Here is an 18,856-nt window from a genome sequence, read left to right as displayed (position 1 = left end):
ATGAGCCCCACACCGACGGAGGGTGGAGGTGTTTAATGCGAACTAAGGGTCATCCAAGCGCCGCAAAAGGCCGCCATGCCCTGCATACCCCTTTTCTCTTTTCATATGCAGATGATGGTTCCAGCCAACTTTGGCCCACTGCTTGGATGACATCACCGTATGCAAATCCGTCTTCTGCAGACCTTCCCCCAGGAATGCTTGTACTAGTTGTTGCATTTGGTTTGTTGTTTGGGGTGCTTCAGTATTAGGCAGCCTTCAGCTCTCCCATGTTCATCTGAAAATATGTGTTCTCCCTGCAGTTGTTGTCCCCAGATGAGAGTTCCCTTGTGCTGCCTCAGTTGAATCTCCTTTACTTGAAAGAGATGTGCCTGAGCAGCGGCCCTCCCCAGCCCTATCCCAAATCATACTTATTTTGCATAGGAGATACCATGGTCATGAAGATTGTTCTCCCAGGGTGAGGTTCATTCATTGCATTCTGGGTATGCTGACCCCTGTGATTTCCCCAAATGTGGGAAACTCGACTGCATTATTTGTGGTAGTGGGGGACTGTGTTTGTGCTTTCCTCTGGTCAGCTCTGGTAAAAGTCAGATTTCTTTGTCTCAGATCTTCCTCTAGCCTTGTTCTTTTTTTGAGAGTTTCCTTGTGCTGCCTCAGTTGGATCTCCTTCACTTGACAGGGGGGTGCCCGAGCAGCGACCCTCCCCAGCTCAAGCCCAACTCCTACTTACCTGCCAAGTGAGATACTATGATCAGGAAGGTGCTTCTACCAGGGCAAGGCTCACCCATTGCACTCTGGGTGTGCTGCTCCTACGATTTCCCCAAATGTGGGACACTTGACTGCATAATTTGTGTTTCCTCTGGTCGGCTACTCGTATAATTCAGATCTCTTTGTCTCAGGTCTCTCTCCAGCCTAGTTTGCTGTCTGTTTCCACTTCTCTTTTCTTGAGCCCCTGCCTTCTATGCCCTTGTGCACTCTCCTGACTTCTCCTGTCTGCTTACTTTGTGCCTTCCAACGCACAATGCAAACTACAGGTAGTGCTGCAGGGCCAACACCCTTTTACTTGCCTTACAGAGCAGCTCTGGAGCTGTTACAGTGCCCAGCTGCTGCAAGAAATCAGCTTGAATGCTTCAGGGGCTGGGGCATAGCCAACATGAGCAGCAAGATGCAGCACTGGACTATTAGTAATGTACTGTTGTATGCTGAGCACCACAATGCAGCACAAGACAATGAGCAGTGATACTGAGCACTGATGAGGATACTACTGAGAACTGACACTGAGCAGGAGAGACACACTACTAGTATTACTGAGCAGCAATAAGTAACCACTGATACTGGGCACTGATATTGAGATTTCCACTGAGAGAACATAGCCACGTCCTCTCCGCTCTCTCTTCAATGCACGAGTAAAAATGGCGGCAACGCGCAGCTCTTTATATGGAATCCGAATCTCGCGAGAATCCGACAGCGGGATGATGACATTTTCCCTTGTTCAGGTTTTCCGAGTCAGGCGGGAACAACCGAGCCTGCCACGGACCAGTGTAAACCACGTGGAGTTCGTCGGGAATTCGGTTCTCGGAGAACCGAACCCGCTCCTCTATATATACTATATTACTATGTTACTGTAGTATACAGAACACCACAATGCAATGAGCAGTGATAGTGAGCACTGATGAGGATACTAGAACTGACACTGAGCAGCAAGATGCAGCACTGGACTATTAGTAATGTACTGTAGTATGCTGAGCACCACAATGCAGCACAAGACAATGAGCAGTGATACTGAGCACTGATGAGGATACTACTGAGAACTGACACTGAGCAGGAGAGACACACTACTAGTATTACTGAGCAGCAATAAGTAACCACTGATACTGAGCACTGATATTGAGATTTCCACTGAGAGAACATAGCCACGTCCTCTCCGCTCTCTCTTCAATGCACGAGTAAAAATGGCAGCAACGCGCAGCTCTTTATATGGAATCCGAATCTCGCAAGAATCCGACAGCGGGATGATGACATTTTCCCTTGTTCAGGTTTTCCGAGTCAGGCGGGAACAACCGAGCCTGCCTCGGACCAGTGTAAACCACGTGGAGTTCGTGGGGAATTCGGTTCTCGGAGAACCGAACCCGCTCCTCTCTACCTTATACCCATCAATTTTTTTATTTTCAATCTAAGCCCCTGCAGTTTTCTGTAAGCATCTGCTTCGCTATGATGATCAACAAGTCACAAGGGCAAACACTCAGGGCTTGAGGCGTAGATCTTAGGACCAGCTGCTACAAGCATGGCAGAGGTGTCACTATCACTGGTGACACCCAGAAAGGTGGCGAGGGAGATTGTAATGCAGTGCGCGCAGATAAACAGCGCAATGGTAAAAAGGAGGCATGGTTTCATAGGTAGGGGCGTGGCCTGGTGGCCTGAATCTACATTTTGTTGCTCCGGGTGTCCCGGGGGTTGGGGGCTGCACCCGGGGACTAGTGTGTGAGCTGTGCTGGCTCCTGCACAGTGACAGGGCATGGCCACCCAGCATGACGCCTCCCTTCTTGACCATGCTGTAATTGCAGTCGCACTGCAGTTCAGCGTGATCATAAAAAATGGTGTAGGCTCCTGCTGGTGCAGGCTGTAGAGAAAAGCTGCTGTGACCACGCCCCCTGTGTCTCCTCCGTTGCAGACCCCATTTTGAAGCCTTGCCCCCGGACTAAGAGAAATGTATGCCCTTGCGCACTATCCTGACTTCTCCTCCCGTCTGCTTAATTTGTGCCTTCCAACGCACAATGCGAACAACAGGTGGTGCTGCAGGGCCCACACCCTTTTACTTGCCTTACAGAACAGCTCTGGAGCTGTTACAGTGCCCAGCTGCTGCAAGAAATCAGCTTGAATGCTTCAGGGGATGGGGCATGGCCAACATGAGCCCCACACCAAAGGAGGGTGGGGGTGTTTAATGCGAACTAGGGGTCATCCAAGCACTGCAAAAGGCCGCCATGCCCTGCATGCCCCTTTTCTCTTTTCATATGCAGATGAGGGTTCCAGTCAACTTTGGCCCACTGCTTGGATAACATCACCGTATGCAAATCCGTCTGCTGCAGACCTTCCCCAAGGAGTGCTTGTACTAGTTGTTGCATATGGTTTGATATTTGATGGTGCTTCAGTATTAGGCAGCCTTCCGCCCTCCCATGTTCATCTGAAAAGATGTGGTCTCCCTGCAGTTGTTGTCCCCAGATGAGAGTTCCCTTGTGCTGCCTCAGTTGAATCTCCTTTACTTGACAGAGATGTGCCTGAGCAGCGGCCCTCACCAGCCCTATCCCAAATCATACTTATTTTGCATAGGAGATACCATGGTCATGAAGATTGTTCTCCCAGGGTGAGGTTCATTCATTGCATTCTGGGTATGCTGACCCCTGTGATTTTCCCAAATGTGGGAAACTCGACTGCATTATTTGTGGTAGTGGGGGACTGTGTTTGTGCTTTCCTCTGGTCAGCTCTGGTAAAAGTCAGATTTCTTTGTCTCAGATCTTCCTCTAGCCTTGTTCTTCTTTCGAGAGTTCCCTTGTGCTGCCTCAGTTGGATCTCTTTTACTTGACAGGGGGGTGCCCGAACAGCGACCCTCCCCAGCTCTAGCCCAACTCCTACTTACCTGCCAGGTGAGATACTATGATCATGAAGGTGCTTCTCCCAGGGCAAGGCTCACCCATTGCACTCTGGGTGTGCTGCCCCTGCGATTTCCCCAAATGTGGGAAACTTGACTGCATAATTTGTGTTTCCCCTGGTCGGCTCTCGTATAATTCAGATCTCTTTGTCTCAGGTCTCTCTCCAGCCTAGTTTGCTGTCTGTTTCCACTTCTCTTTTCTTCAACCGCTCCCTTCTATACCCTTGTGCACTATCCTGACTTCTCCTCCCGTCTGCTTACTTTGTGCCTTCCAATGCACAATGCAAACTACAGGTAGTGCTGCAGGGCCCACACCCTTTTACTTGCCTTACAGAGCAGCTCTGGAGCTGTTACAGTGCCCAGCTGCTGCAAGAAATCAGCTTGAATGCTTCAGGGGATGGGGCATGGCCAACATGAGCCCCACACCAAAGGAGGGTGGAGGTGTTTAATGCGAACTAGGGGTCATCCAAGCACCGCAAAAGGCCGCCATGCCCTGCACGCCCCTTTTCTCTTTTCATATGCAGATGAGGGTTGAAGCCAACTTTGACCCACTGCTTGGATGACATCACCGTATGCAAATCCGTCTTCTGCAGAACTTCCCCCAGGAATGCTTGCACTAGTTGTTGCATTTGGTTTGTTGTTTGGGGGTGCTTCAGTATTAGGCAGCCTTCTGCCCTCCCATGTTCATCTGAAAATATGTGTTCTCCCTGCAGTTGTTGTCCCCAGATGAGAGTTCCCTTGTGCTGCCTCAGTTGAATCTCCTTTACTTGACAGAGATGTGCATGAGCAGCGGCCCTCCCCAGCCCTATTCCAAATCATACTTATTTTGCATAGGAGATACCATGGTCATGAAGATTGTTCTCCCAGGGTGAGGTTCATTCATTGCATTTTGGGTATGCTGACCCCTGTGATTTCCCCAAATGTGGGAAACTTGACTGCATTATTTGTGGTAGTGGGGGACTGTTTTTGTGCTTTCCTCTGGTCAGCTCTGGTAAAAGTCAGATTTCTTTGTCTCAGATTTTCCTCTAGCCTTGTTCTTCTTTCGAGAGTTCCATTGTGCTGCCTCAGTTGGATCTCCTTCACTTGACAGGGGGGTACCCGAGCAGCGACCCTCCCCAGCTCTAGCCCAACTCCTACTTACCTGCCAGGTGAGATACTATGATCATGAAGGTGCTTCTCCCAGGGCAAGGCTCACCCATTGCACTCTGGGTGTGCTGCCCCTGCGATTTCCCCAAATGTGGGAAACTTGACTGCATAATTTGTGTTTCCCCTGGTCGGCTCTCGTATAATTCAGATCTATTTGTCTCAGGTCTCTCTCCAGCCTAGTTTGCTGTCTGTTTCCACTTCTCTTTTCTTCAGCCGCTCCCTTCTATACCCTTGTGCACTATCCTGACTTCTCCTCCCGTCTGCTTACTTTGTGCCTTCCAATGCACAATGCAAACTACAGGTAGTGCTGCAGGGCCCACACCCTTTTACTTGCCTTACAGAGCAGCTCTGGAGCTGTTACAGTGCCCAGCTGCTGTAAGAAATCAGCTTGAATGCTTCAGGGGATGGGGCATGGCCAACATGAGCCCCACACCAAAGGAGGGGGGAGGTGTTTAATGCGAACTAGGGGTCATCCAAGCACTGCAAAAGGCCGCCATGCCCTGCATGCCCCTTTTCTCTTTTCATATGCAGATGAGGGTTCCAGTCAACTTTGGCCCACTGCTTGGATAACATCACCGTATGCAAATCCGTCTGCTGCAGACCTTCCCACAGGAGTGCTTGTACTAGTTGTTGCATATGGTTTGATATTTGATGGTGCTTCAGTATTAGGCAGCCTTCCGCCCTCCCATGTTCATCTGAAAAGATGTGGTCTCCCTGCAGTTGTTGTCCCCAGATGAGAGTTCACTTGTGCTGCCTCAGTTGAATCTCCTTTACTTGACAGAGATGTGCCTGAGCAGCTGCCCTCACCAGCCCTATCCCAAATCATACTTATTTTGCATAGGAGATACCATGGTCATGAAGATTGTTCTCCCAGGGTGAGGTTCATTCATTGCATTCTGGGTATGCTGACCCCTGTGATTTTCCCAAATGTGGGAAACTCGACTGCATTATTTGTGGTAGTGGGGGACTGTGTTTGTGCTTTCCTCTGGTCAGCTCTGGTAAAAGTCAGATTTCTTTGTCTCAGATCTTCCTCTAGCCTTGTTCTTCTTTCGAGAGTTCCCTGGTGCTGCCTCAGTTGGATCTCCTTCACTTCACAGGGGGGAACCCGAGCAGCGACCCTCCCCAGCTCTAGCCCAACTCCTACTTACCTGCCAGGTGAGATACTATGATCATGAAGGTGCTTCTCCCAGGGCAAGGCTCAACCATTGCACTCTGGGTGTGCTGCTCCTGCGATTTCCCCAAATGTGGGAAACTTGACTGCATAATTTGTGTTTCCCCTCGTCGGCTCTCGTATAATTCAGATCTCTTTGTCTCAGGTCTCTCTCCAGCCTAGTTTGCTGTCTGTTTCCACTTCTCTTTTCTTCAGCCGCTCCCTTCTATACCCTTGTGCACTATCCTGACTTCTCCTCCCGTCTGCTTACTTTGTGCCTTCCAATGCACAATGCAAACTACAGGTAGTGCTGCAGGGCCCACACCCTTTTACTTGCCTTACAGAGCTGCTCTGGAGCTGTTACAGTGCCCAGCTGCTGCAAGAAATCAGCTTGAATGCTTCAGGGGCTGGGGCATAGCCAACATGAGCCCCACACCAAAGGAGGGTGGAGGTGTTTAATGCAAACTAGGGGTCAGCCAAGCGCCGCAAAAGGCCACCATGCCCTGCACGCCCCTTTTCTCTTTTCATATGCAGACGAGGGTTGAAGCCAACTTTGACCCACTGCTTGGATGACATCACCATATGCAAATCCATCTGCGGCAGGCCTTCCCCCAGGAATGCTTGCACTAGTTGTTGCATTTGGTTTGTTGTTTGGGGGTGCTTCAGTATTAGGCAGCCTTCTGCCCTCCCATGTTCATCTGAAAATATATGTTCTCCCTGCAGTTGTTGTCCCAAGATGAGAGTTCCCTTGTGCTGCCTCAGTTGAATCTCCTTTACTTGACAGAGATGTGCATGAGCAGCGGCCCTCCCCAGCCCTATTCCAAATCATACTTATTTTGCATAGGAGATACCATGGTCATGAAGATTTTTCTCCCAGGGTGAGGTTCATTCATTGCATTTTGGGTATGCTGACCCCTGTGATTTCCCCAAATGTGGGAAACTTGACTGCATTATTTGTGGTAGTGGGAGACTGTGTTTGTGCTTTCCTCTGGTCAGCTCTGGTAAAAGTCAGATTTCTTTGTCTCAGATTTTCCTTTAGCCTTGTTCTTTTTTCGAGAGTTCCCTTGTGCTGCCTCAGTTGGATCTCCTTCACTTTACAGGGGGGTACCCGAGCAGCGACCCTCCCCAGCTCTAGCCCAACTCCTACTTACCTGCCAGGTGAGATACTATGATCATGAAGGTGCTTCTCCCAGGGCAAGGCTCACCCATTGTACTCTGGGTGTGCTGCTCCTGCGATTTCCCCAAATGTGGGAAACTTGACTGCATAATTTGTGTTTCCCCTGGTCGGCTCTCGTATAATTCAGATCTCTTTGTCTCATGTCTCTCTCCAGCCTAGTTTGCTGTCTGTTTCCACTTCTCTTTTCTTCAGCCGCTCCCTTCTATACCCTTGTGCACTATCCTGACTTCTCCTCCCGTCTGCTTACTTTGTGCCTTCCAATGCACAATGCAAACTACAGGTAGTGCTGCAGGGCCCACACCCTTTTACTTGCCTTACAGAGCAGCTCTGGAGCTGTTACAGTGCCCAGCTGCTGCAAGAAATCAGCTTGAATGCTTCAGGGGATGGGGCATGGCCAACATGAGCCCCACACCAAAGGAGGGTGGAGGTGTTTAATGCGAACTAGGGGTCATCCAAGCACCGCAAAAGGCCGCCATGCCCTGCACGCCCCTTTTCTCTTTTCATATGCAGATGAGGGTTGAAGCCAACTTTGACCCACTGCTTGGATGACATCACCGTATGCAAATCCGTCTTCTGCAGAACTTCCCCCAGGAATGCTTGCACTAGTTGTTGCATTTGGTTTGTTGTTTGGGGGTGCTTCAGTATTAGGCAGCCTTCTGCCCTCCCATGTTCATCTGAAAATATGTGTTCTCCCTGCAGTTGTTGTCCCCAGATGAGAGTTCCCTTGTGCTGCCTCAGTTGAATCTCCTTTACTTGACAGAGATGTGCCTGAGCAGCGGCCCTCCCCAGCTCTATCCCAAATCATACTTATTTTGCATAGGAGATACCATGGTCATGAAGATTATTCTCCCAGGGTGAGGTTCATTCATTGCATTATGGGTATGCTGACCCCTGTGATTTCCCCAAATGTGGGAAACTCGACTGCTTTATTTGTGGTAGTGGGGGACTGTGTTTGTGTTTTCCTCTGGTCAGCTCTGGTAAAAGTCAGATTTCTTTGTTCAGATCTTCCTCTAGCCTTGTTCTTCTTTCGAGAGTTCCCTTGTGCTGCCTCAGTTGGATCTCCTTCACTTGACAGGGGGGTGCCCAAGCAGAGACCCTCCACAGCTCTAGCCCAACTCCTACTTACCTGCCAGGTGAGATACTATGATCATGAAGGTGCTTCTCCCAGGGCAAGGCTCACCCATTGCACTCTGGGTGTGCTGCCCCTGCGATTTCCCCAAATGTGGGAAACTTGACTGCATAATTTGTGTTTCCCCTGGTCGGCTCTCGTGTAATTCAGATCTCTTTGTCTCAGGTCTCTCTCCAACCTAGTTTGCTGTCTGTTTCCACTTCTCTTTTCTTCAGCCGCTCCCTTCTATACCCTTGTGCACTATCCTGACTTCTCCTCCCGTCTGCTTACTTTGTGCCTTCCAATGCACAATGCAAACTACAGGTAGTGCTGCAGGGCCCACACCCTTTTACTTGCCTTACAGAGCAGCTCTGGAGATGTTACAGTGCCCAGCTGCTGCAAGAAATCAGCTTGAATGCTTCAGGGGATGGGGCATGGCCAACATGAGCCCCACACCAAAGGAGGGTGGAGGTGTTTAATGCGAACTAGGGGTCATCCAAGCACCGCAAAAGGCCGCCATGCCCTGCACGCTCCTTTTCTCTTTTCATATGCAGATGAGGGTTGAAGCCAACTTTGACCCACTGCTTGGATGACATCACCGTATGCAAATCCGTCTTCTGCAGAACTTCCCCCAGGAATGCTTGCACTAGTTGTTGCATTTGGTTTGTTGTTTGGGGGTGCTTCAGTATTAGGCAGCCTTCTGCCCTCCCATGTTCATCTGAAAATATGTGTTCTCCCTGCAGTTGTTGTCCCCAGATGAGAGTTCCCTTGTGCTGCCTCAGTTGAATCTCCTTTACTTGACAGAGATGTGCATGAGCAGCGGCCCTCCCCAGCCCTATTCCAAATCATACTTATTTTGCATAGGAGATACCATGGTCATGAAGATTGTTCTCCCAGGGTGAGGTTCATTCATTGCATTTTGGGTATGCTGACCCCTGTGATTTCCCCAAATGTGGGAAACTTGACTGCATTATTTGTGGTAGTGGGGGACTGTGTTTGTGCTTTCCTCTGGTCAGCTCTGGTAAAAGTCAGATTTCTTTGTCTCAGATTTTCCTCTAGCCTTGTTCTTCTTTCGAGAGTTCCCTTGTGCTGCCTCAGTTGGATCTCCTTCAGTTTACAGGGGGGTACCCGAGCAGCGATCCTCCCCAGCTCTAGCCCAACTCCTACTTACCTGCCAGGTGAGATACTATGATCATGAAGGTGCTTCTCCCAGGGCAAGGCTCACCCATTGCACTCTGGGTGTGCTGCTCCTGCGATTTCCCCAAATGTGGGAAACTTGACTGCATAATTTGTGTTTCCCCTGGTCGGCTCTCGTATAATTCAGATCTCTTTGTCTCAGGTCTCTCTCCAGCCTAGTTTGCTGTCTGTTTCCACTTCTCTTTTCTTGAGCCGCTCCCTTCTATGCCCTTGCGCACTATCCTGACTTCTCCTCCTGTCTGCTTACTTTGTGCCTTCCAACGCACAATGCGAACTACAGGTAGTGCTGCAGGGCCCACACCCTTTTACTTGCCTTACAGAGCAGCTCTGGAGCTGTTACAGTGCCCAGCTGCTGCAAGAAATCAGCTTGAATGCTTCAGGGGCTGGGGCATAGCCAACATGAGCCCCACACCAAAGGAGGGTGGAGGTGTTTAATGCAAACTAGGGGTCAGCCAAGTGCCGCAAAAGGCCACCATGCCCTGCACGCCCCTTTTCTCTTTTCATATGCAGACGAGGGTTGAAGCCAACTTTGACCCACTGCTTGGATGACATCACCATATGCAAATCCATCTGCGGCAGGCCTTCCCCCAGGAATGCTTGCACTAGTTGTTGCATTTGGTTTGTTGTTTGGGGGTGCTTCAGTATTAGGCAGCCTTCTGCCCTCCCATGTTCATCTGAAAATATATGTTCTCCCTGCAGTTGTTGTCCCCAGATGAGAGTTCCCTTGTGCTGCCTCAGTTGAATCTCCTTTACTTGACAGAGATGTGCATGAGCAGCGGCCCTCCCCAGCCCTATTCCAAATCATACTTATTTTGCATAGGAGATACCATGGTCATGAAGATTTTTCTCCCAGGGTGAGGTTCATTCATTGCATTTTGGGTATGCTGACCCCTGTGATTTCCCCAAATGTGGGAAACTCAACTGCATTATTTGTGGTAGTGGGGGACTGTGTTTGTGCTTTCCTCTGGTCAGCTCTAGTAAAAGTCAGATTTCTTTGTCTCACATTTTCCTCTAGCCTTGTTCTTCTTTCGAGAGTTCCCTTGTGCTGCCTTTGTTGGATCTCCTTCACTTTACAGGGGGGTACCCGAGCAGCGACCCTCCCCAGCTCTAGCCCAACTCCTACTTACCTGCCAGGTGAGATACTATGATCATTAAGGTGCTTCTCCCAGCACTGTGTTTGTGTTTTCCTCTGGTCAGCTCTGGTAAAAGTCAGATTTCTTTGTTACAGAGCCTTGTTCTTCTTTTGAGAGTTCCCTTGTGCTGCCTCAGTTGGATCTCCTTCACTTGACAGGGGGGTGCCCGAGCAGAGACCCTCCCCAGCTCTAGCCCAACTCCTACTTACCTGCCAGGTGAGATACTATGATCATGAAGGTGCTTCTCCCAGGGCAAGGCTCACCCATTGCACTCTGGGTGTGCTGCCCCTGCGATTTCCCCAAATGTGGGAAACTTGACTGCATAATTTGTGTTTCCCCTGGTCGGCTCTCGTATAATTCAGATCTCTTTGTCTCAGGTCTCTCTCCAGCCTAGTTTGCTGTCTGTTTCCACTTCTCTTTTCTTCAGCCGCTCCCTTCTATACCCTTGTGCACTATCCTGACTTCTCCTCCCGTTTGCTTACTTTGTGCCTTCCAATGCACAATGCAAACTACAGGTAGTGCTGCAGGGCCCACACCCTTTTACTTGCCTTACAGAGCAGCTCTGGAGCTGTTACAGTGCCCAGCTGCTGCAAGAAATCTGCTTGAATGCTTCAGGGGATGGGGCATGGCCAACATGAGCCCCACACCAAAGGAGGGTGGAGGTGTTTAATGCGAACTAGGGGTCATCCAAGCACCGCAAAAGGCCGCCATGCCCTGCACGCCCCTTTTCTCTTTTCATATGCAGATGAGGGTTGAAGCCAACTTTGACCCACTGCTTGTATGACATCACCGTATGCAAATCCGTCTTCTGCAGAACTTCCCCCAGGAATGCTTGCACTAGTTGTTGCATTTGGTTTGTTGTTTGGGGGTGCTTCAGTATTAGGCAGCCTTCTGCCCTCCCATGTTCATCTGAAAATATGTGTTCTCCCTGCAGTTGTTGTCCCCAGATGAGAGTTCCCTTGTGCTGCCTCAGTTGAATCTCCTTTACTTGACAGAGATGTGCATGAGCAGCGGCCCTCCCCAGCCCTATTCCAAATCATACTTATTTTGCATAGGAGATACCATGGTCATGAAGATTGTTCTCCCAGGGTGAGGTTCATTCATTGCATTTTGGCTATGCTGACCCCTGTGATTTCCCCAAATGTGGGAAACTCAACTGCATTATTTGTGGTAGTGGGGGACTGTGTTTGTGCTTTCCTCTGGTCAGCTCTGGTAAAAGTCAGATTTCTTTGTCTCAGATTTTCCTCTTGCCTTGTTCTTCTTTCGAGAGTTCCCTTGTGCTGCCTCAGTTGGATCTCCTTCACTTGACAGAGGGGTACCCGAGCAGCGACACTCCCCAGCTCTAGCCCAACTCCTACTTACCTGCCAGGTGAGATACTATGATCATGAAGGTGCTTCTCCCAGGGCAAGGCTCACCCATTGCACTCTGGGTGTGCTGCTCCTGCGATTTCCCCAAATGTGGGAAACTTGACTGCATAATTTGTGTTTCCCCTGGTCGGCTCTCGTATAATTCAGATCTCTTTGTCTCAGGTCTCTCTCCAGCCTAGTTTGCTGTCTGTTTCCACTTCTCTTTTCTTCAGCCGCTCCCTTCTATACCCTTGTGCACTATCCTGACTTCTCCTCCCGTCTGCTTACTTTGTGCCTTCCAATGCACAATGCAAACTACAGGTAGTGCTGCAGGGCCCACACCCTTTTACTTGCCTTACAGAGCAGCTCTGGAGCTGTTACAGTGCCCAGCTGCTGCAAGAAATCAGCTTGAATGCTTCAGGGGCTGGGGCATAGCCAACATGAGCCCCACACCGAAGGAGGGTGGAGGTGTTTAATGCAAACTAGGGGTCGGTCAAGCGCCGCAAAAGGCCACCATGCCCTGCACGCCCCTTTTCTGTTTTCATATGCAGACGAGGGTTGAAGCCAACTTTGACCCACTGCTTGGATGACATCACCATATGCAAATCCATCTGCGGCAGGCCTTCCCCCAGGAATGCTTGCACTAGTTGTTGCATTTGGTTTGTTGTTTGGGGGTGCTTCAGTATTAGTCAGCCTTCTGCTCCACCCTCCTTTGGTGTGGGGCTCATGTTGGCCATGTCCCATCCCCTGAAGCATTCAAGCAGATTTCTTGCAGCAGCTGGGCACTGTAACAGCTCCAGAGCTGCTCTGTAAGGCAAGTAAAAGGGTGTGGGCCCTGCAGCACTACCTGTAGTTTGCATTGTGCATTGGAAGGCACAAAGTAAGCAGACGGGAGGAGAAGTCAGGATAGTGCACAAGGGTATAGAAGGGAGCGGCTGAAGAAAAGAGAAGTGGAAACAGACAGCAAACTAGGCTGGAGAGAGATCTGAGACAAAGAGATCTGAATTATACGAGAGCCGACCAGGGGAAACACAAATTATGCAGTCAAGTTTCCCACATTTGGGGAAATCGCAGGGGCAGCACACCCAGAGTGCAATGGGTGAGCCTTGCCCTGGGAGAAGCACCTTCATGATCATAGTATCTCACCTGGCAGGTAAGTAGGAGTTGGGCTAGAGCTGGGGAGGGTCGCTGCTCGGGCACCCCCCTGTTAAGTGAAGGAGATCCAACTGAGGCAGCACAAGGGAACTCTCAAAAGAAGAACAAGGCTAGAGGAAGATCTGAAACAAAGAAATCTGACTTTTACCAGAGCTGACCAGAAGAAAACACAAACACAGTCCCCCACTACCACAAATAAAGCAGTCGAGGTGAGGTTCATTCATTGCATTTTGGGTATGCTGACCCCTGTGATTTCCCCAAATGTGGGAAACTCGACTGCTTTATTTGTGGTAGTGGGGGACTGTGTTTGTGTTTTCTTCTGGTCAGCTCTGGTAAAAGTCAGATTTCTTTGTTTCAGATCTTCCTCTAGCCTTGTTCTTCTTTTGAGAGTTCCCTTGTGCTGCCTCAGTTGGATCTCCTTCACTTAACAGGGGGGTGCCCGAGCAGCGACCCTCCCCAGCTCTAGCCCAACTCCTACTTACCTGCCAGGTGAGATACTATGATCATGAAGGTGCTTCTCCCAGGGCAAGGCTCACCCATTGCACTCTGGGTGTGCAGCCCCTGCGATTTCCCCAAATGTGGGAAACTTGACTGCATAATTTGTGTTTCCCCTGGTCGGCTCTCATATAATTCAGATCTCTTTGTCTCAGATCTCTCTCCAGCCTAGTTTGCTGTCTGTTTCCACTTCTCTTTTCTTCAGCCGCTCCCTTCTATACCCTTGTGCACTATCCTGACTTCTCCTCCCGTCTGCTTACTTTGTGCCTTCCAATGCACAATGCAAACTACAGGTAGTGCTGCAGGGCCCACACCCTTTTACTTGCCTTACAGAGCAGCTCTGGAGCTGTTACAGTGCCCAGCTGCTGCAAGAAATCTGCTTGAATGCTTCAGGGGATGGGACATGGCCAACATGAGCCCCACACCAAAGGAGGGTGGAGCAGAAGGCTGACTAATACTGAAGCACCCCCAAACAACAAACCAAATGCAACAACTAGTGCAAGCATTCCTGGGGGAAGGCCTGCCGCAGATGGATTTGCATATGGTGATGTCATCCAAGCAGTGGGTCAAAGTTGGCTTCAACCCTCGTCTGCATATGAAAACAGAAAAGGGGCGTGCAGGGCATGGTGGCCTTTTGCGGCGCTTGACCGACCCCTAGTTTGCATTAAACACCTCCACCCTCCTTCGGTGTGGGGCTCATGTTGGCTATGCCCCAGCCCCTGAAGCATTCAAGCTGATTTCTTGCAGCAGCTGGGCACTGTAACAGCTCCAGAGCTGCTCTGTAAGGCAAGTAAAAGGGTGTGGGCCCTGCAGCACTACCTGTAGTTTGCATTGTGCATTGGAAGGCACAAAGTAAGCAGACGGGAGGAGAAGTCAGGATAGTGCACAAGGGTATAGAAGGGAGCGGCTGAAGAAAAGAGAAGTGGAAACAGACAGCAAACTAGGCTGGAGAGAGACCTGAGACAAAGAGATCTGAATTATACGAGAGCCGACCAGGGGAAACACAAATTATGCAGTCAAGTTTCCCACATTTGGGGAAATCGCAGGAGCAGCACACCCAGAGTGCAATGGGTGAGCCTTGCCCTGGGAGAAGCACCTTCATGATCATAGTATCTCACCTGGCAGGTAAGTAGGAGTTGGGCTAGAGCTGGGGAGTGTCGCTGCTCGGGTACCCCTCTGTCAAGTGAAGGAGATCCAACTGAGGCAGCACAAGGGAACTCTCGAAAGAAGAACAAGGCAAGAGGAAAATCTGAGACAAAGAAATCTGACTTTTACCAGAGCTGACCAGAGGAAAGCACAAACACAGTCCCCCACTACCACAAATAATGCAGTTGAGTTTCCCACATTTGGGGAAATCACAGGGGTCAGCATAGCCAAAATGCAATGAATGAACCTCACCCTGGGAGAACAATCTTCATGACCATGGTATCTCCTATGCAAAATAAGTATGATTTGGAATAGGGCTGGGGAGGGCCGCTGCTCATGCACATCTCTGTCAAGTAAAGGAGATTCAACTGAGGCAGCACAAGGGAACTCTCATCTGGGGACAACAACTGCAGGGAGAACACATATTTTCAGATGAACATGGGAGGGCAGAAGGCTGCCTAATACTGAAGCACCCCCAAACAACAAACCAAATGCAACAACTAGTGCAAGCATTCCTGGGGGAAGTTCTGCAGAAGATGGATTTGCATACGGTGATGTCATACAAGCAGTGGGTCAAAGTTGGCTTCAACCCTCATCTGCATATGAAAAGAGAAAAGGGGCGTGCAGGGCATGGCGGCCTTTTGCGGTGCTTGGATGACCCCTAGTTCGCATTAAACACCTCCACCCTCCTTTGGTGTGGGGCTCATGTTGGCCATGCCCCATCCCCTGAAGCATTCAAGCAGATTTCTTGCAGCAGCTGGGCACTGTAACAGCTCCAGAGCTGCTCTGTAAGGCAAGTAAAAGGGTGTGGGCCCTGCAGCACTACCTGTAGTTTGCATTGTGCATTGGAAGGCACAAAGTAAGCAAACGGGAGGAGAAGTCAGGATAGTGCACAAGGGTATAGAAGGGAGCGGCTGAAGAAAAGAGAAGTGGAAACAGACAGCAAACTAGGCTGGAGAGAGACCTGAGACAAAGAGATCTGAATTATACGAGAGCCGACCAGGGGAAACACAAATTATGCAGTCAAGTTTCCCACATTTGGGGAAATCGCAGGGGCAGCACACCCAGAGTGCAATGGGTGAGCCTTGCCCTGGGAGAAGCACCTTCATGATCATAGTATCTCACCTGGCAGGTAAGTAGGAGTTGGGCTAGAGCTGGGGAGGGTCTCTGCTCGGGCACCCCCCTGTCAAGTGAAGGAGATCCAACTGAGGCAGCACAAGGGAACTCTCAAAAGAAGAACAAGGCTCTGTAACAAAGAAATCTGACTTTTACCAGAGCTGACCAGAGGAAAACACAAACACAGTCCCCCACTACCACAAATAAAGCAGTCGAGTTTCCCACATTTGGGGAAATCACAGGGGTCAGCATACCCAGAATGCAATGAATGAACCTCACCCTGGGAGAATAATCTTCATGACCATGGTATCTCCTATGCAAAATAAGTATGATTTGGGATAGAGCTGGGGAGGGCCGCTGCTCAGGCACATCTCTGTCAAGTTAAGGAGATTCAACTGAGGCAGCACAAGGGAACTCTCATCTGGGGACAACAACTGCAGGGAGAACATATATTTTCAGATGAACATGGGAGGGCAGAAGGCTGCCTAATACTGAAGCACCCCCAAACAACAAACCAAATGCAACAACTAGTGCAAGCATTCCTGGGGGAAGGCCTGCCGCAGATGGATTTGCATATGGTGATGTCATCCAAGCAGTGGGTCAAAGTTGGCTTCAACCCTCGTCTGCATATGAAAACAGAAAAGGGGCATGCAGGGCATGGTGGCCTTTTGCGGCGCTTGTCTGACCCCTAGTTTGCATTAAACACCTCCACCCTCCTTCGGTGTGGGGCTCATGTTGGCTATGCCCCAGCCCCTGAAGCATTCAAGCTGATTTCTTGCAGCAGCTTGGCACTGTAACAGCTCCAGAGCTGCTCTGTAAGGCAAGTAAAAGGGTGTGGGCCCTGCAGCACTACCTGTAGTTTGCATTGTGCATTGGAAGGCACAAAGTAAGCAGACGGGAGGAGAAGTCAGGATAGTGCACAAGGGTATAGAAGGGAGCGGCTGAAGAAAAGAGAAGTGGAAACAGACAGCAAACTAGGCTGGAGAGAGACCTGAGACAAAGAGATCTGAATTATACGAGAGCCGACCAGGGGAAACACAAATTATGCAGTCAAGTTTCCCACATTTGGGGAAATCGCAGGAGCAGCACACCCAGAGTACAATGGGTGAGCCTTGCCCTGGGAGAAGCACCTTCATGATCATAGTATCTCACCTGGCAGGTAAGTAGGAGTTGGGCTAGAGCTGGGGAGGGTCGCTGCTCGGGTACCCCCCTGTAAAGTGAAGGAGATCCAACTGAGGCAGCACAAGGGAACTCTCGAAAGAAGAACAAGGCTAAAGGAAAATCTGAGACAAAGAAATCTGACTTTTACCAGAGCTGACCAGAGGAAAGCACAAACACAGTCTCCCACTACCACAAATAATGCAGTCAAGTTTCCCACATTTGGGGAAATCACAGGGGTCAGCATACCCAAAATGCAATGAATGAACCTCACCCTGGGAGAAAAATCTTCATGACCATGGTATCTCCTATGCAAAATAAGTATGATTTGGAATAGGGCTGGGGAGGGCCGCTGCTCATGCACATCTCTGTCAAGTAAAGGAGATTCAACTGAGGCAGCACAAGGGAACTCTCATCTTGGGACAACAACTGCAGGGAGAACATATATTTTCAGATGAACATGGGAGGGCAGAAGGCTGCCTAATACTGAAGCACCCCCAAACAACAAACCAAATGCAACAACTAGTGCAAGCATTCCTGGGGGAAGGCCTGCCGCAGATGGATTTGCATATGGTGATGTCATCCAAGCAGTGGGTCAAAGTTGGCTTCAACCCTCATCTGCATATGAAAAGACAAAAGGGGCGTGCAGGGCATGGTGGCCTTTTGCGGCGCTTGGCTGACCCCTAGTTTGCATTAAACACCTCCACCCTCCTTTGGTGTGGGGCTCATGTTGGCTATGCCCCAGCCCCTGAAGCATTCAAGCTGATTTCTTGCAGCAGCTGGGCACTGTAACAGCTCCAGAGCTGCTCTGTAAGGCAAGTAAAAGGGTCTGGGCCCTGCAGCACTACCTGTAGATCGCATTGTGCGTTGGAAGGCACAAAGTAAGCAGACAGGAGGAGAAGTCAGGATAGTGCGCAAGGGCATAGAAGGGAGCGGCTCAAGAAAAGAGAAGTGGAAACAGACAGCAAACTAGGCTGGAGAGAGACCTGAGACAAAGAGATCTGAATTATACGAGAGCCGACCAGGGGAAACACAAATTATGCAGTCAAGTTTCCCACATTTGGGGAAATCGCAGGGGCAGCACACCCAGAGTGCAATGGGTGAGCCTTGCCCTGGGAGAAGCACCTTCATGATCATAGTATCTCACCTGGCAGGTAAGTAGGAGTTGGGCTAGAGCTGGGGAGGGTCGCTGTTCGGGCACCCCCCTGTCAAGTGAAAGAGATCCAACTGAGGCAGCACAAGGGAACTCTCGAAAGAAGAACAAGGCTAGAGGAATATCTGAGACAAAGAAATCTGACTTTTTCCAGAGCTGACCAGAGGAAAGCACAAACACAGTCCCCCACTACCACAAATAATGCAGTCGAGTTTCCCACATTTGGGGAAATCACAGGGGGTCAGCATACCCAGAATGCAATGAATGAACCTCACCTTGGGAGAACAATCTTCATGACCATGGTATCGCCTATGCAAAATAAGTATAATTTGGGATAGGGCTGGGGAGGGCCGCTGCTCAGGCACATCTCTGTCAAGTAAAGGAGATTCAACTGAGGCAGCACAAGGGAACTCTCATCTGGGGACAACAACTGCAGGGAGAACACATATTTTCAGATGAACATGTGAGGGCAGAAGGCTGCCTAATACTGAAGCACCCCCAAACAACAAACCAAATGCAACAACTAGTGCAAGCATTCCTGGGGGAAGGCCTGCAGCAGATGGATTTGCATATGGTGATGTCATCCAAGCAGTGGGTCAAAGTTGGCTTCAACCCTCGTCTGCATATGAAAAGAGAAAAGGGGCGTGCAGGGCATGGCGGCCTTTTGCAGCGCTTGGATGACCCCTAGTTCGCATTACACACCTCCACCCTCCTTCGGTGTGGGGCTCATGT

The 18,856-nt window shown here is 50.1% G+C and overlaps 26 non-coding genes and 2 pseudogenes across 26 annotated transcripts; 19 read left to right on the top strand and 9 right to left on the bottom strand.

Annotated features, from left to right (window-relative positions):
* The first annotated feature begins 403 nt into the window (after positions 1–403).
* LOC135046027 (U1 spliceosomal RNA) lies at positions 404–567 on the top strand. The gene has a single exon (XR_010238400.1). It is a non-coding gene; the product is annotated as a U1 spliceosomal RNA (small nuclear RNA).
* Positions 568–719: 152 nt separating this feature from the next.
* On the top strand, positions 720–883 carry LOC135046123 (U1 spliceosomal RNA). The gene has a single exon (XR_010238477.1). It is a non-coding gene; the product is annotated as a U1 spliceosomal RNA (small nuclear RNA).
* Positions 884–3,307: 2,424 nt separating this feature from the next.
* On the top strand, positions 3,308–3,471 carry LOC135046083 (U1 spliceosomal RNA). The gene has a single exon (XR_010238453.1). It is a non-coding gene; the product is annotated as a U1 spliceosomal RNA (small nuclear RNA).
* A 152-nt stretch (positions 3,472–3,623) lies between these two features.
* Positions 3,624–3,786, top strand: LOC135046048 (U1 spliceosomal RNA). Its single transcript, XR_010238421.1, has one exon. It is a non-coding gene; the product is annotated as a U1 spliceosomal RNA (small nuclear RNA).
* A 674-nt stretch (positions 3,787–4,460) lies between these two features.
* Positions 4,461–4,624, top strand: LOC135046194 (U1 spliceosomal RNA). The gene has a single exon (XR_010238540.1). It is a non-coding gene; the product is annotated as a U1 spliceosomal RNA (small nuclear RNA).
* A 152-nt stretch (positions 4,625–4,776) lies between these two features.
* LOC135046051 (U1 spliceosomal RNA) lies at positions 4,777–4,939 on the top strand. Its single transcript, XR_010238424.1, has one exon. It is a non-coding gene; the product is annotated as a U1 spliceosomal RNA (small nuclear RNA).
* Positions 4,940–5,613: 674 nt separating this feature from the next.
* On the top strand, positions 5,614–5,777 carry LOC135046071 (U1 spliceosomal RNA). Its single transcript, XR_010238442.1, has one exon. It is a non-coding gene; the product is annotated as a U1 spliceosomal RNA (small nuclear RNA).
* A 152-nt stretch (positions 5,778–5,929) lies between these two features.
* On the top strand, positions 5,930–6,065 carry LOC135046103 (U1 spliceosomal RNA; annotated as a pseudogene).
* Positions 6,066–6,766: 701 nt separating this feature from the next.
* Positions 6,767–6,930, top strand: LOC135046024 (U1 spliceosomal RNA). Its single transcript, XR_010238397.1, has one exon. It is a non-coding gene; the product is annotated as a U1 spliceosomal RNA (small nuclear RNA).
* A 152-nt stretch (positions 6,931–7,082) lies between these two features.
* On the top strand, positions 7,083–7,245 carry LOC135046073 (U1 spliceosomal RNA). The gene has a single exon (XR_010238444.1). It is a non-coding gene; the product is annotated as a U1 spliceosomal RNA (small nuclear RNA).
* Positions 7,246–7,919: 674 nt separating this feature from the next.
* LOC135046008 (U1 spliceosomal RNA) lies at positions 7,920–8,083 on the top strand. Its single transcript, XR_010238382.1, has one exon. It is a non-coding gene; the product is annotated as a U1 spliceosomal RNA (small nuclear RNA).
* Positions 8,084–8,234: 151 nt separating this feature from the next.
* On the top strand, positions 8,235–8,397 carry LOC135046032 (U1 spliceosomal RNA). The gene has a single exon (XR_010238405.1). It is a non-coding gene; the product is annotated as a U1 spliceosomal RNA (small nuclear RNA).
* A 674-nt stretch (positions 8,398–9,071) lies between these two features.
* LOC135046172 (U1 spliceosomal RNA) lies at positions 9,072–9,235 on the top strand. Its single transcript, XR_010238520.1, has one exon. It is a non-coding gene; the product is annotated as a U1 spliceosomal RNA (small nuclear RNA).
* A 152-nt stretch (positions 9,236–9,387) lies between these two features.
* On the top strand, positions 9,388–9,550 carry LOC135046059 (U1 spliceosomal RNA). Its single transcript, XR_010238432.1, has one exon. It is a non-coding gene; the product is annotated as a U1 spliceosomal RNA (small nuclear RNA).
* Positions 9,551–10,224: 674 nt separating this feature from the next.
* LOC135046130 (U1 spliceosomal RNA) lies at positions 10,225–10,388 on the top strand. The gene has a single exon (XR_010238480.1). It is a non-coding gene; the product is annotated as a U1 spliceosomal RNA (small nuclear RNA).
* A 367-nt stretch (positions 10,389–10,755) lies between these two features.
* On the top strand, positions 10,756–10,918 carry LOC135046047 (U1 spliceosomal RNA). The gene has a single exon (XR_010238420.1). It is a non-coding gene; the product is annotated as a U1 spliceosomal RNA (small nuclear RNA).
* Positions 10,919–11,592: 674 nt separating this feature from the next.
* LOC135046004 (U1 spliceosomal RNA) lies at positions 11,593–11,756 on the top strand. The gene has a single exon (XR_010238378.1). It is a non-coding gene; the product is annotated as a U1 spliceosomal RNA (small nuclear RNA).
* Positions 11,757–11,908: 152 nt separating this feature from the next.
* On the top strand, positions 11,909–12,071 carry LOC135046058 (U1 spliceosomal RNA). The gene has a single exon (XR_010238431.1). It is a non-coding gene; the product is annotated as a U1 spliceosomal RNA (small nuclear RNA).
* An 828-nt stretch (positions 12,072–12,899) lies between these two features.
* On the bottom strand, positions 12,900–13,062 carry LOC135046046 (U1 spliceosomal RNA). Its single transcript, XR_010238419.1, has one exon. It is a non-coding gene; the product is annotated as a U1 spliceosomal RNA (small nuclear RNA).
* Positions 13,063–13,530: 468 nt separating this feature from the next.
* LOC135046087 (U1 spliceosomal RNA) lies at positions 13,531–13,672 on the top strand (annotated as a pseudogene).
* Positions 13,673–14,521: 849 nt separating this feature from the next.
* Positions 14,522–14,684, bottom strand: LOC135046057 (U1 spliceosomal RNA). The gene has a single exon (XR_010238430.1). It is a non-coding gene; the product is annotated as a U1 spliceosomal RNA (small nuclear RNA).
* Positions 14,685–14,836: 152 nt separating this feature from the next.
* LOC135046193 (U1 spliceosomal RNA) lies at positions 14,837–15,000 on the bottom strand. The gene has a single exon (XR_010238539.1). It is a non-coding gene; the product is annotated as a U1 spliceosomal RNA (small nuclear RNA).
* A 674-nt stretch (positions 15,001–15,674) lies between these two features.
* On the bottom strand, positions 15,675–15,837 carry LOC135046045 (U1 spliceosomal RNA). The gene has a single exon (XR_010238418.1). It is a non-coding gene; the product is annotated as a U1 spliceosomal RNA (small nuclear RNA).
* A 142-nt stretch (positions 15,838–15,979) lies between these two features.
* On the bottom strand, positions 15,980–16,143 carry LOC135046007 (U1 spliceosomal RNA). Its single transcript, XR_010238381.1, has one exon. It is a non-coding gene; the product is annotated as a U1 spliceosomal RNA (small nuclear RNA).
* Positions 16,144–16,817: 674 nt separating this feature from the next.
* On the bottom strand, positions 16,818–16,980 carry LOC135046072 (U1 spliceosomal RNA). Its single transcript, XR_010238443.1, has one exon. It is a non-coding gene; the product is annotated as a U1 spliceosomal RNA (small nuclear RNA).
* A 152-nt stretch (positions 16,981–17,132) lies between these two features.
* LOC135046023 (U1 spliceosomal RNA) lies at positions 17,133–17,296 on the bottom strand. Its single transcript, XR_010238396.1, has one exon. It is a non-coding gene; the product is annotated as a U1 spliceosomal RNA (small nuclear RNA).
* Positions 17,297–17,970: 674 nt separating this feature from the next.
* Positions 17,971–18,133, bottom strand: LOC135046044 (U1 spliceosomal RNA). The gene has a single exon (XR_010238417.1). It is a non-coding gene; the product is annotated as a U1 spliceosomal RNA (small nuclear RNA).
* A 152-nt stretch (positions 18,134–18,285) lies between these two features.
* On the bottom strand, positions 18,286–18,450 carry LOC135046029 (U1 spliceosomal RNA). Its single transcript, XR_010238402.1, has one exon. It is a non-coding gene; the product is annotated as a U1 spliceosomal RNA (small nuclear RNA).
* Positions 18,451–18,856: the final 406 nt, after the last annotated feature.

Source organism: Pseudophryne corroboree, unplaced genomic scaffold (assembly GCF_028390025.1).
Source record: "Pseudophryne corroboree isolate aPseCor3 unplaced genomic scaffold, aPseCor3.hap2 scaffold_915, whole genome shotgun sequence".
NCBI lineage: Eukaryota > Metazoa > Chordata > Amphibia > Anura > Myobatrachidae > Pseudophryne > Pseudophryne corroboree.
Note: the sequence above shows the minus strand (reverse complement) of the source record. Positions and strands in the feature narration are given on the sequence as shown.